At 24.3% G+C, this 12,332-nt stretch overlaps 1 protein-coding gene across 1 annotated transcript in view; it reads right to left on the reverse strand.

Annotated features, from left to right (window-relative positions):
* LOC111420091 (protein gooseberry-neuro-like) overlaps positions 1-12,332 on the reverse strand; it is a 135,017-nt gene that overhangs the window by 55,364 nt on the left and 67,321 nt on the right. The window lies entirely within an intron of this gene.

Consider the following 12,332-nt stretch of genomic DNA (forward strand, 5'->3'; position numbering starts at 1 on the left):
CATTTTCTTGTTTTACTATTAGCTAATGGTAACATTCGTGAATCGAAGCATGTTACAAAAAAACTGTTGGAGCAAAAGTTGTAGCAAATTTTATTCTTAACAACATTGGTCTCTTTCATATTTGCTCTTAAATGCGTCAATAGCGAGAAAAATACGAAAATATGAAAATTTACTACGTTTCCTTGTTTTACTATTAGCTAATGGTAACATTCGGTAATCGAAGCATGTTACAAAAAAACTTTTAGATCAAAAGTTGTAGCAAATTTTATTCTTAACAATATTGCTCTCTTTCATTTTTGCTCTTAAATGCGTCAATAGCGAGAAAAATACGAAAATATGAAAATTTACTACATTTTCTTGTTTTACTATTAGCTAATGGTAACATTCGGGAATCGAAGCATATTACAAAAAAACTTTTGGAGCAAAAGTTGTAGCAAATTTTATTCTTAACAATATTGGTCTCTTTCATTTTTGCTCTTAAATGCGTCAATAGCTAGAAAAATACGAAAATATGAAAATTTACTACATTTTCTTGTTTTACTATTAGCTAATGGTAATATTCGGGAATCGAAGCATATTACAAAAAGACTTTTGGAGCAAAAGTTGTAGCAAATTTTATACTTAACAACATTGGTCTCTTTACTTTTTGCTCTTAAATGCGTCAATATCGAGAAAAATACGAAAATATGAAAATTTACTACATTTTCTTGTTTTACTATTAGCTAATGGTAACATTCGTGAATCGAAGCATGTTACAAAAAAACTTTTAGATCAAAAGTTGTAGCAAATTTTATTCTTAACAATATTGCTCTCTTGCATTTTTGCTCTCAGATGCGTCAATATCGAGAAAAATACAAAAATATGAAAATTTACTAAATTTCCTTGTTTTACTATTAGCTAATGGTAACATTCGGGAATCGAAGCATATTACAAAAAAACTTTTGGAGCAAAAGTTGTAGCAAATTTGATTCTTAACAACATTGGTCTCTTTCATTTTTGCTCTTAAATGCGTCAATAGCGAGAAAAATACGAAAATATGAAAATTTACTACATTTTCGTGTTTTACTATTAGCTAATGGTAACATTCGGTAATCGAAGTTACTTATTACTTATTACTAGGAGTAAAAATAATTTATAACGCTACTTTTACTGATTACTGGGAGTACTTTTCCTATGTATTTGTAACAGCTCCATAATCAGATTCAATTTGGTTATGTCCATTTCTTTATTGAATGTCGTAAATCTACAAAATATCAAATTTGGTGACTTTGATCATAAACTCAATCATATCTCAAAAACTAAAAGGGATAGAGGAAAATATTTTAGACTTAAATTGTTACACTGAGAAATACAATTCATTGTATTTATATGCTTCAGTACAATCTCGTCTCGCTGTCACTAACGTATTAAATATTATATCCATTTCTCTCAGTGTATTAATGATCCATAAATATAATCCTTAATCGGATTCAATTTACGATCATGTTTTAGTTGAAACTCTTTTCAAACTTTTCAATCATAAAATCTCAAAATCTAAACGCGGTAGTGATCCATAAAGACGTAATCCACAATCAGATTCAGTTTTCGAACATAAACTCAATCATATCTCAAAAATTAAAAGCGATGGAGAAAAATTGTTTGTACTTAAATTATTCGTAATGATCCATAAATAAACAATCAGATTCAATTTGGTTTCGATCATCGTTTATTTAAAAGTCATGTTACAAAATAGTAAAATTAATGATTTTCGGTCATAAACTCAATCATATCTAGCGATGAAAACTCTCCACTTTTAGACAACGCCTCATAATCAAATAATCTCTTTGTTAATAATAATTTTAATAATTCATTTCGTGTTATAGGCTATTAATTTTTTATCAATTAACATAACAAACCATTGTACCAATACAATTATTAATTTTCCATTGGAAGATCAAATTCGTTCCTTATGAAACCAAATACTTCACCATAATTCTTTTCCGGTATATTCCTTAAGGCATTTCCTCAATCATTATTAACTCTTAATCAGGCATCACGGTTTTGTCAATCACTTGTTTGTAAGATTGGTTGATAGCCTAAAACTTTGCAAAAAAAAATTCCTGGAAACCGTCTTTATTGAAATTAAGAAATAAAACTTATTTTAAATTGAAGCTTGAAGCTTTCTGTTTAAATCGATGTATAACAATCGATGGGTTGAATTAAAAAAATATTGAGAAAACGAGTATTGAGTTAAAACTAACATTTTCGTATAACCTAAAAGTGTCAAAAAAGATGCTAATTTAAAAATTCCTGGAAGCCGTATTTATTGAAATTAAGGAATGAAACTTATTTTAAATTAAAGCTCAAAGCTTTCTCTTTAAAATGATGTATAATAATTGTTGGGTTGGATTAGAAAAAAATAGAGAAAAAAAATTTTTAAACAAAACTTACATTTTCAAATAACCTAAAAATGTTAAAAAGATGCTAATTTAAAAATTTCTGTAAGCCGTATTTATTGAAATTAAGGAATGAAACTTATTTTAAATTAAATCTCAAAGCTTCCTCTTTAAAATGATGTATAATAATTGTTGGGTTGGATTGGAAAAAAATAGAGAAAACAAATTTTGAAACAAAACTTACATTTTCGAATAACCTAAAAATGTTAAAAAGATGCTAATTTAAAAATTCCTGTAAGCCGTATTTATTGAAATTAAGGAATGAAACTTGTTTTAAATTAAAGCTCAAAGCTTTCTCTTTAAAATGATGTATAATAATTGTTGGATTAGATTGGAAAAAAAATTTTGAAACAAAACTTATATTTTCGAATAACCTAAAAATGTTAAAAAGATGCTAATTTAAAAATTCCTGGAAGCCGTATTTATTGAAATTAAGGAATGAAACTTATTTTAAATTAAAGCTCAAAGCTTTCTCTTTAAAATGATGTATAATAATTGTTGGGTTGGATTGGAAAAAAATAGAGAAAACAAATTTTGAAACAAAACTTACATTTTGGAATAACCTAAAAATGTCAAAAAAGATGCTAATTTAAAAATTCCTGGAAGCCGTATTTATTAAAATTAAGGAATGAAACTTATTTTAAATTGAAGCTCAAAGCTTTCTCTTTAAAATGATGTATAATAATTGTTGGGTTGGATTGGAAAAATATAGAGAAAAGAAAAGTTGAAATAAAACTTACATTTTCGTATAACCTAAGAGTGTCAAAAAAGATGCTAATTTAAAAATTCCTGGAAGCCGTATTTATTGAAATTAAGGAATGAGACTTATTTTAAATTAAAGCTCAACGCTTTATCTTTAAAATGATGTATAATAATTGTTGGGTTGGATTGGAAAAAAATAGAGAAAACAAATTTTGAAACAAAACTTACATTTTGGAATAACCTAAAAATGTCAAAAAAGATGCTAATTTAAAAATTCCTGTAAGCCGTATTTATTGAAATTAAGGAATGAAACTTATTCTATATTAAAGCTCAAAGCTTTCTCTTTAAAATGATGTATAATAATTGTTGGGTTGGATTGGAAAAAAATAGAGAAAAAGAATTTTGAAACAAAACTTACATTTTCGAATAACCTAAAAATGCTAAAAAGATGCTAATTTAAAAATTCCTGTAAGCCGTATTTATTGAAATTAAAGAATGAAACTTATTTTAAATTAAAGCTCAAAGCTTTCTCTTTAAAATGATGTATAATAATTGTTGGGTTGGATTAAAAAAAAATAGAGAAAAAAAATTTTGAAACAAAACTTACATTTTTGAATAACTTAAAAATGTTAAAAAGATGCTAATTTAAAAATTCCTGGAATCCGTATTTATTGAAATTAAGGAATGAAACTTATCTTAAATTAAAGCTCAAAGCTTTCTCTTTAAAATGATGTATAATAGGTGATGGGTTGGATTGGAAAAATATTAAGAAAAAAAATTTTGAAATAAAACTTACATTTTCGAATAACCTAAAAGTGTCAAAAAAGATGCTAATTTAGAAATTCCTGGAAGCCGTATTTATTGAAATTAAGGAATGAAACTTATTTTAAATTAAAGCTCACAGCTTTCTCTTTAAAATGATGTATAATAATTGTTGGGTTGGATTGGAAAAAAATAGAGAAAACAAATTTTTAAACAAAACTTACATTTTCGAATAACTTAAAAATGTTAAAAAGATGCTAATTTAAAAATTCCTGGAAGCCGTATTTATTGAAATTAAGGAATGAAACTTATTTTAAATTAAAGCTCAAAGCTTTCTCTTTAAAATGATGTATAATAATTGTTGGGTTGGATTGGAAAAAAATAGAGAAAAAAATTTTTGAAACAAAACTTACATTTTCGAATAACCTAAAAATGTTAAAAAGATGCTAATTTAAAAATTTCTGTAAGCCGTATTTATTGAAATTAAGGAATGAAACTTATTTTAAATTAAATCTCAAAGCTTTCTCTTTAAAATGATGTATAACAATTGTTGGGTTGGATTGGAAAAATATAGAGAAAAACAATTTTGAAACAAAACTTACATTTTCGAATAACCTAAAAATGTTAAAAAGATGCTAATTTAAAAATTCCTGTAAGCCGTATTTATTGAAATTAAGGAATGAAACTTATTTTAAAATGAAGCTCAAAGCTTTCTCTTTAAAATGATGTATAATAATTGTTGGGTTGGATTGGAAAAAAAATTTTGAAACAAAACTTACATTTTCGAATAACCTAAAAATGTTAAAAAGATGTTAATTTAAAAATTCCTGTAAGCCGTATTTATTGAAATTAAGGAATGAAACTTATTTTAAATTAAAGCTCAAAGCTTTCTCTTGAAAATGATGTATATTAATTGTTGGGTTAGATTGCAAAAAAATAGAGAAAAAAAATTTTGAAACAAAACTTACATTTTCGAATAACCTAAAAATGTTAAAAAGATGCTAATTTAAAAATTCCTGTAAGCCGTATTTATTGAAATTAAGAAATGAAACTTATTTTAAATTAAAGCTCAAAGCTTTCTCTTTAAAATGATGTATAATAATTGTTGGGTTGGATTGGAAAAAAATAGAGAAAAAAAATTTTGAAACAAAACTTACATTTTCGAATAACCTAAAAATGTTAAAAAGATGCTAATTTAAAAATTCCTGTAAGCCGTATTTATTGAAATTAAGAAATGAAACTTATTTTAAATTAAAGCTCAAAGCTTTCTCTTGAAAATGATGTATATTAATTGTTGGGTTAGATTGCAAAAAAATAGAGAAAAAAAATTTTGAAACAAAACTTACATTTTCGAATAACCTAAAAATGTTAAAAAGATGCTAATTTAAAAATTCCTGTAAGCCGTATTTATTGAAATTAAGAAATGAAACTTATTTTAAATTAAAGCTCAAAGCTTTCTCTTTAAAATGATGTATAATAATTGTTGGGTTGGATTGGAAAAAAATAGAGAAAAAAAATTTTGAAACAAAACTTACATTTTCGAATAACCTAAAAATGTTAAAAAGATGCTAATTTAAAAATTCCTGTAAGCCGTATTTATTGAAATTAAGGAATGAAACTTATTTTAAATTAAAGCTCAAAGCTTTCTCTTGAAAATGATGTATATTAATTGTTGGGTTAGATTGCAAAAAAATAGAGAAAAAAAATTTTGAAACAAAACTTACATTTTCGAATAACCTAAAAATGTTAAAAAGATGCTAATTTAAAAATTCCTGTAAGCCGTATTTATTGAAATTAAGAAATGAAACTTATTTTAAATTAAAGCTCAAAGCTTTCTCTTTAAAATGATGTATAATAATTGTTGGGTTGGATTGGAAAAAAATAGAGAAAAAAAATTTTTAAACAAAACTTACATTTTCGAATAACCTAAAAATGTTAAAAAAATGCTAATTTAAAAATTCCTGTAAGCCGTATTTATTGAAATTAAGGAATGAAACTTATTTTAAATTAAAGCTCAAAGCTTTCTCTTTAAAATGATGTATAATAATTGTTGGGTTGGATTGGAAAAAAATAGAGAAAAAAAATTTTTAAACAAAACTTATTTTTTCGAATAACCTAAAAATGTTAAAAAGATGCTAATTTAAAAATTCCTGTAAGCCGTATTTATTGAAATTAAGGAATGAAACTTGTTTTAAATTAAAGCTCAAAGCTTTCTCTTTAAAATGATGTATAATAATTGTTGGGTTGGATTGGAAAAATATTAAGAAAAAAAATGTTGAAACAACACTTACATTTAAAAGAGTCAAAAAAGATGCTAATTTAAAAATTCCTGTAAGCCGTATTTATTGAAATTAAGGAATGAAACTTATTTTAAATTAAAGCTCAAAGCTTTCTCTTTAAAATGATGTATAATAATTGTTGGGTTGGATTGGAAAAAAATAGAGAAAAAAAATTTTTAAACAAAACTTACATTTTGGAATAACCTAAAAATGTTAAAAAGATGCTAATTTAAAAATTCCTGGAAGCCGTATTTATTGAAATTAAGGAATGAGACTTATTTTAAATTAAAGCTCAAAGCTTTCTCTTTAAAATGATGTATAATAATTGTTGGGTTGGATTGGAAAAATATTAAAAAAAAAAATGTTGAAACAACACTTACATTTAAAAGTGTCAAAAAAGATGCTAATTTAAAAATTCCTGGAAGCCGTATTTATTGAAATTAAGGAATGAAACTTATTTTAAATTAAATCTCAAAGCTTTCTCTTTAAAATGATGTATAACAATTGTTGGGTTGGATTGGAAAAATATAGAGAAAAACAATTTTGAAACAAAACTTACATTTTCGAATAACCTAAAAATGTTAAAAAGATGCTAATTTAAAAATTCCTGTAAGCCGTATTTATTGAAATTAAGGAATGAAACTTATTTTAAATTAAAGCTCAAAGCTCTCTCTTTAAAATGATGTATAATAATTGTTGGGTTGGATTGGAAAAAAATAGAGAAAAAAAATTTTTAAACAAAACTTATTTTTTTCGAATAACCTAAAAATGTTAAAAAGATGCTAATTTAAAAATTCCTGTAAGCCGTATTTATTGAAATTAAGGAATGAAACTTATTTTAAATTAAAGCTCAAAGCTCTCTCTTTAAAATGATGTATAATAATTGTTGGGTTGGTTTGGAAAAAAATAGAGAAAAAAAATTTTTAAACAAAACTTATTTTTTCGAATAACCTAAAAATGTTAAAAAGATGCTAATTTAAAAATTCCTGTAAGCCGTATTTATTGAAATTAAGGAATGAAACTTATTTAAAATTAAAGCTCAAAGCTTTCTCTTTAAAATGATGTATAATAATTGTTGGGTTGGATTGGAAAAATATTAAGAAAAAAAATGTTGAAACAACACTTACATTTAAAAGAGTCAAAAAAGATGCTAATTTAAAAATTCCTGTAAGCCGTATTTATTGAAATTAAGGAATGAAACTTATTCTATATTAAAGCTCAAAGCTTTCTCTTTAAAATGATGTATAATAATTGTTGGGTTGGATTGGAAAAAAATAGAGAAAAAAAATTTTTAAACAAAACTTATTTTTTTCGAATAACCTAAAAATGTTAAAAAGATGCTAATTTAAAAATTCCTGTAAGCCGTATTTATTGAAATTAAGGAATGAAACTTATTTTAAATTAAAGCTCAAAGCTCTCTCTTGAAAATGATGTATATTAATTGTTGGGTTGGATTGGAAAAAAATAGAGAAAAAAAATTTTTAAACAAAACTTATTTTTTCGAATAACCTAAAAATGTTAAAAAGATGCTAATTTAAAAATTCCTGTAAGCCGTATTTATTGAAATTAAGGAATGAAACTTATTTTAAATTAAAGCTCAAAGCTTTCTCTTTAAAATGATGTATAATAATTGTTGGGTTGGATTGGAAAAAAATAGAGAAAAAAAATTTTTAAACAAAACTTATTTTTTTCGAATAACCTAAAAATGTTAAAAAGATGCTAATTTAAAAATTCCTGTAAGCCGTATTTATTGAAATTAAGGAATGAAACTTATTTTAAATTAAAGCTCAAAGCTCTCTCTTGAAAATGATGTATATTAATTGTTGGGTTGGATTGGAAAAAAATAGAGAAAAAAAATTTTTAAACAAAACTTATTTTTTCGAATAACCTAAAAATGTTAAAAAGATGCTAATTTAAAAATTCCTGTAAGCCGTATTTATTGAAATTAAGGAATGAAACTTATTTTAAATTAAAGCTCAAAGCTTTCTCTTTAAAATGATGTATAATAATTGTTGGGTTGGATTGGAAAAAAATAGAGAAAAAAAATTTTGAAACAAAACTTACATTTTCGAATAACCTAAAAATGTTAAAAAGATGCTAATTTAAAAATTCCTGTAAGCCGTATTTATTGAAATTAAGGAATGAAACTTATTTTAAATTAAAGCTCAAAGCTTTCTCTTTAAAATGATGTATAATAATTGTTGGGTTGGATTGGAAAAAAATAGAGAAAACAAATTTTGAAACAAAACTTACATTTTGGAATAACCTAAAAATGTCAAAAAAGATGCTAATTTAAAAATTCCTGGAAGCCGTATTTATTAAAATTAAGGAATGAAACTTATTTTAAATTGAAGCTCAAAGCTTTCTCTTTAAAATGATGTATAATAATTGTTGGGTTGGATTGGAAAAAAATAGAGAAAAAAAATTTTTAAACAAAACTTACATTTTCGAATAACCTAAAAATGTTAAAAAGATGCTAATTTAAAAATTCCTGTAAGCCGTATTTATTGAAATTAAGGAATGAAACTTATTTTAAATTAAAGCTCAAAGCTTTCTCTTTAAAATGATGTATAATAATTGTTGGGTTGGATTGGAAAAAAATAGAGAAAACAAATTTTGAAACAAAACTTACATTTTGGAATAACCTAAAAATGTCAAAAAAGATGCTAATTTAAAAATTCCTGGAAGCCGTATTTATTAAAATTAAGGAATGAAACTTATTTTAAATTGAAGCTCAAAGCTTTCTCTTTAAAATGATGTATAATAATTGTTGGGTTGGATTGGAAAAAAATAGAGAAAAAAAATTTTTAAACAAAACTTACATTTTCGAATAACCTAAAAATGTTAAAAAGATGCTAATTTAAAAATTCCTGTAAGCCGTATTTATTGAAATTAAGGAATGAAACTTATTTTAAATTAAAGCTCAAAGCTTTCTCTTTAAAATGATGTATAATAATTGTTGGGTTGGATTGGAAAAAAATAGAGAAAACAAATTTTGAAACAAAACTTACATTTTGGAATAACCTAAAAATGTCAAAAAAGATGCTAATTTAAAAATTCCTGGAAGCCGTATTTATTAAAATTAAGGAATGAAACTTATTTTAAATTGAAGCTCAAAGCTTTCTCTTTAAAATGATGTATAATAATTGTTGGGTTGGATTGGAAAAAAATAGAGAAAAAAAATTTTTAAACAAAACTTACATTTTCGAATAACCTAAAAATGTTAAAAAGATGCTAATTTAAAAATTCCTGTAAGCCGTATTTATTGAAATTAAGGAATGAAACTTATTTTAAATTAAAGCTCAAAGCTTTCTCTTTAAAATGATGTATAATAATTGTTGGGTTGGATTGGAAAAAAATAGAGAAAACAAATTTTGAAACAAAACTTACATTTTGGAATAACCTAAAAATGTCAAAAAAGATGCTAATTTAAAAATTCCTGGAAGCCGTATTTATTAAAATTAAGGAATGAAACTTATTTTAAATTGAAGCTCAAAGCTTTCTCTTTAAAATGATGTATAATAATTGTTGGGTTGGATTGGAAAAAAATAGAGAAAAAAAATTTTTAAACAAAACTTACATTTTCGAATAACCTAAAAATGTTAAAAAGATGCTAATTTAAAAATTCCTGTAAGCCGTATTTATTGAAATTAAGGAATGAAACTTATTTTAAATTAAAGCTCAAAGCTTTCTCTTTAAAATGATGTATAATAATTGTTGGGTTGGATTGGAAAAAAATAGAGAAAACAAATTTTGAAACAAAACTTACATTTTGGAATAACCTAAAAATGTCAAAAAAGATGCTAATTTAAAAATTCCTGGAAGCCGTATTTATTAAAATTAAGGAATGAAACTTATTTTAAATTGAAGCTCAAAGCTTTCTCTTTAAAATGATGTATAATAATTGTTGGGTTGGATTGGAAAAAAATAGAGAAAAAAAATTTTTAAACAAAACTTACATTTTCGAATAACCTAAAAATGTTAAAAAGATGCTAATTTAAAAATTCCTGTAAGCCGTATTTATTGAAATTAAGGAATGAAACTTATTTTAAATTAAAGCTCAAAGCTTTCTCTTTAAAATGATGTATAATAATTGTTGGGTTGGATTGGAAAAAAATAGAGAAAACAAATTTTGAAACAAAACTTACATTTTGGAATAACCTAAAAATGTCAAAAAAGATGCTAATTTAAAAATTCCTGGAAGCCGTATTTATTAAAATTAAGGAATGAAACTTATTTTAAATTGAAGCTCAAAGCTTTCTCTTTAAAATGATGTATAATAATTGTTGGGTTGGATTGGAAAAATATTAAGAAAAAAAATGTTGAAACAACACTTACATTTAAAAGAGTCAAAAAAGATACTAATTTAAAAATTCCTGTAAGCCGTATTTATTGTAATTAAGGAATGAAACTTATTTTAAATTAAAGCTCAAAGCTTTCTCTTTAAAATGATGTATAATAATTGTTGGGTTGGATTGGAAAAAAATAGAGAAAAAAAATTTTTAAACAAAACTTACATTTTCTAATAACCTAAAAATGTTAAAAAGTTTCTAATTTAAAAATTCCTGTAAGCCGTATTTATTGAAATTAAGGAATGAAACTTATTTTAAATTAAAGCTCAAAGCTTTCTCTTTAAAATGATGTATAATAGGTGATGGGTTGGATTGGAAAAATATTAAGAAAAAAAATTTTGAAATAAAACTTACATTTTCATATAACCTAAAAGTGTCAAAAAAGATGCTAATTTAAAAATTCCTGTAAGCCGTATTTATTGAAATTAAAGAATGAAACTTATTTTAAATTAAAGCTCAAAGCTTTCTCTTTAAAATGATGTATAATAATTGTTGGGTTGGATTGGAAAAAAATAGAGAAAAAAAATTTTTAAACAAAACTTACATTTTCGAATAACCTAAAAATGTTAAAAAGATGCTAATTTAAAAATTCCTGTAAGCCGTATTTATTGAAATTAAGGAATGAAACTTATCTTAAATTAAAGCTCAAAGCTTTCTCTTTAAAATGATGTATAATAATTGTTGGGTTGGATTAGAAAAAAATAGAGAAAACAAATTTTTAAACAAAACTTACATTTTCGAATAACCTAAAAATGTTAAAAAGATGCTAATTTAAAAATTCCTGTAAGCCGTATTTATTGAGTTTAAGAAATGAAACTTATTTTAAATTAAAGCTCAAAGCTCTCTCTTTAAAATGATGTATAATAATTGTTGGGTTGGATTGGAAAAAAATAGAGAAAACAAATTTTTAAACAAAACTTACATTTTCGAATAACCTAAAAATGTTAAAAAGATGCTAATTTAAAAATTCCTGTAAGCCGTATTTATTGAGTTTAAGAAATGAAACTTATTTTAAATTAAAGCTCAAAGCTCTCTCTTTAAAATGATGTATAATAATTGTTGGGTTGGATTGGAAAAAAATAGAGAAAACAAATTTTTAAACAAAACTTACATTTTCGAATAACCTAAAAATGTTAAAAAGATGCTAATTTAAAAATTCCTGTAAGCCGTATTTATTGAGTTTAAGAAATGAAACTTATTTTAAATTAAAGCTCAAAGCTCTCTCTTTAAAATGATGTATAATAATTGTTGGGTTGGATTGGAAAAAAATAGAGAAAACAAATTTTTAAACAAAACTTACATTTTCGAATAACCTAAAAATGTTAAAAAGATGCTAATTTAAAAATTCCTGTAAGCCGTATTTATTGAAATTAAGGAATGAAACTTATTTTAAATTAAAGCTCAAAGCTCTCTCTTTAAAATGATGTATAATAATTGTTGGGTTGGATTGGAAAAAAATAGAGAAAAAAAATTTTTAAACAAAACTTACATTTTCGAATAACCTAAAAATATTGTAATATTAATCAGGTATCACGTCTCATTATTTATTTAAAAGAGATTTAGTTTGCAAGATTGGTTGATAGCAGCAATGGATGAAGCTAGAAAGCCTAAAACTTTGCAAAGTTCTATTTGCGACCAAAACCCCTCTCTACGTTCTCATTCTCGAGGCGGTTCTCTCACGTACCAACCGCACGAACCGCTTGGTGAAAAAATGTGAAGAGGTAGCCCCCCTTTGGTACCTCCTACCAGAGGCGGTCTACCAATCCACACGTACTTCTGAAAATAACAAAGCGTCTGAAGCA

The sequence above is a fragment of the Onthophagus taurus genome, chromosome 5 (assembly GCF_036711975.1).
Source record: "Onthophagus taurus isolate NC chromosome 5, IU_Otau_3.0, whole genome shotgun sequence".
Taxonomy (NCBI): Eukaryota; Metazoa; Arthropoda; class Insecta; order Coleoptera; family Scarabaeidae; genus Onthophagus; species Onthophagus taurus.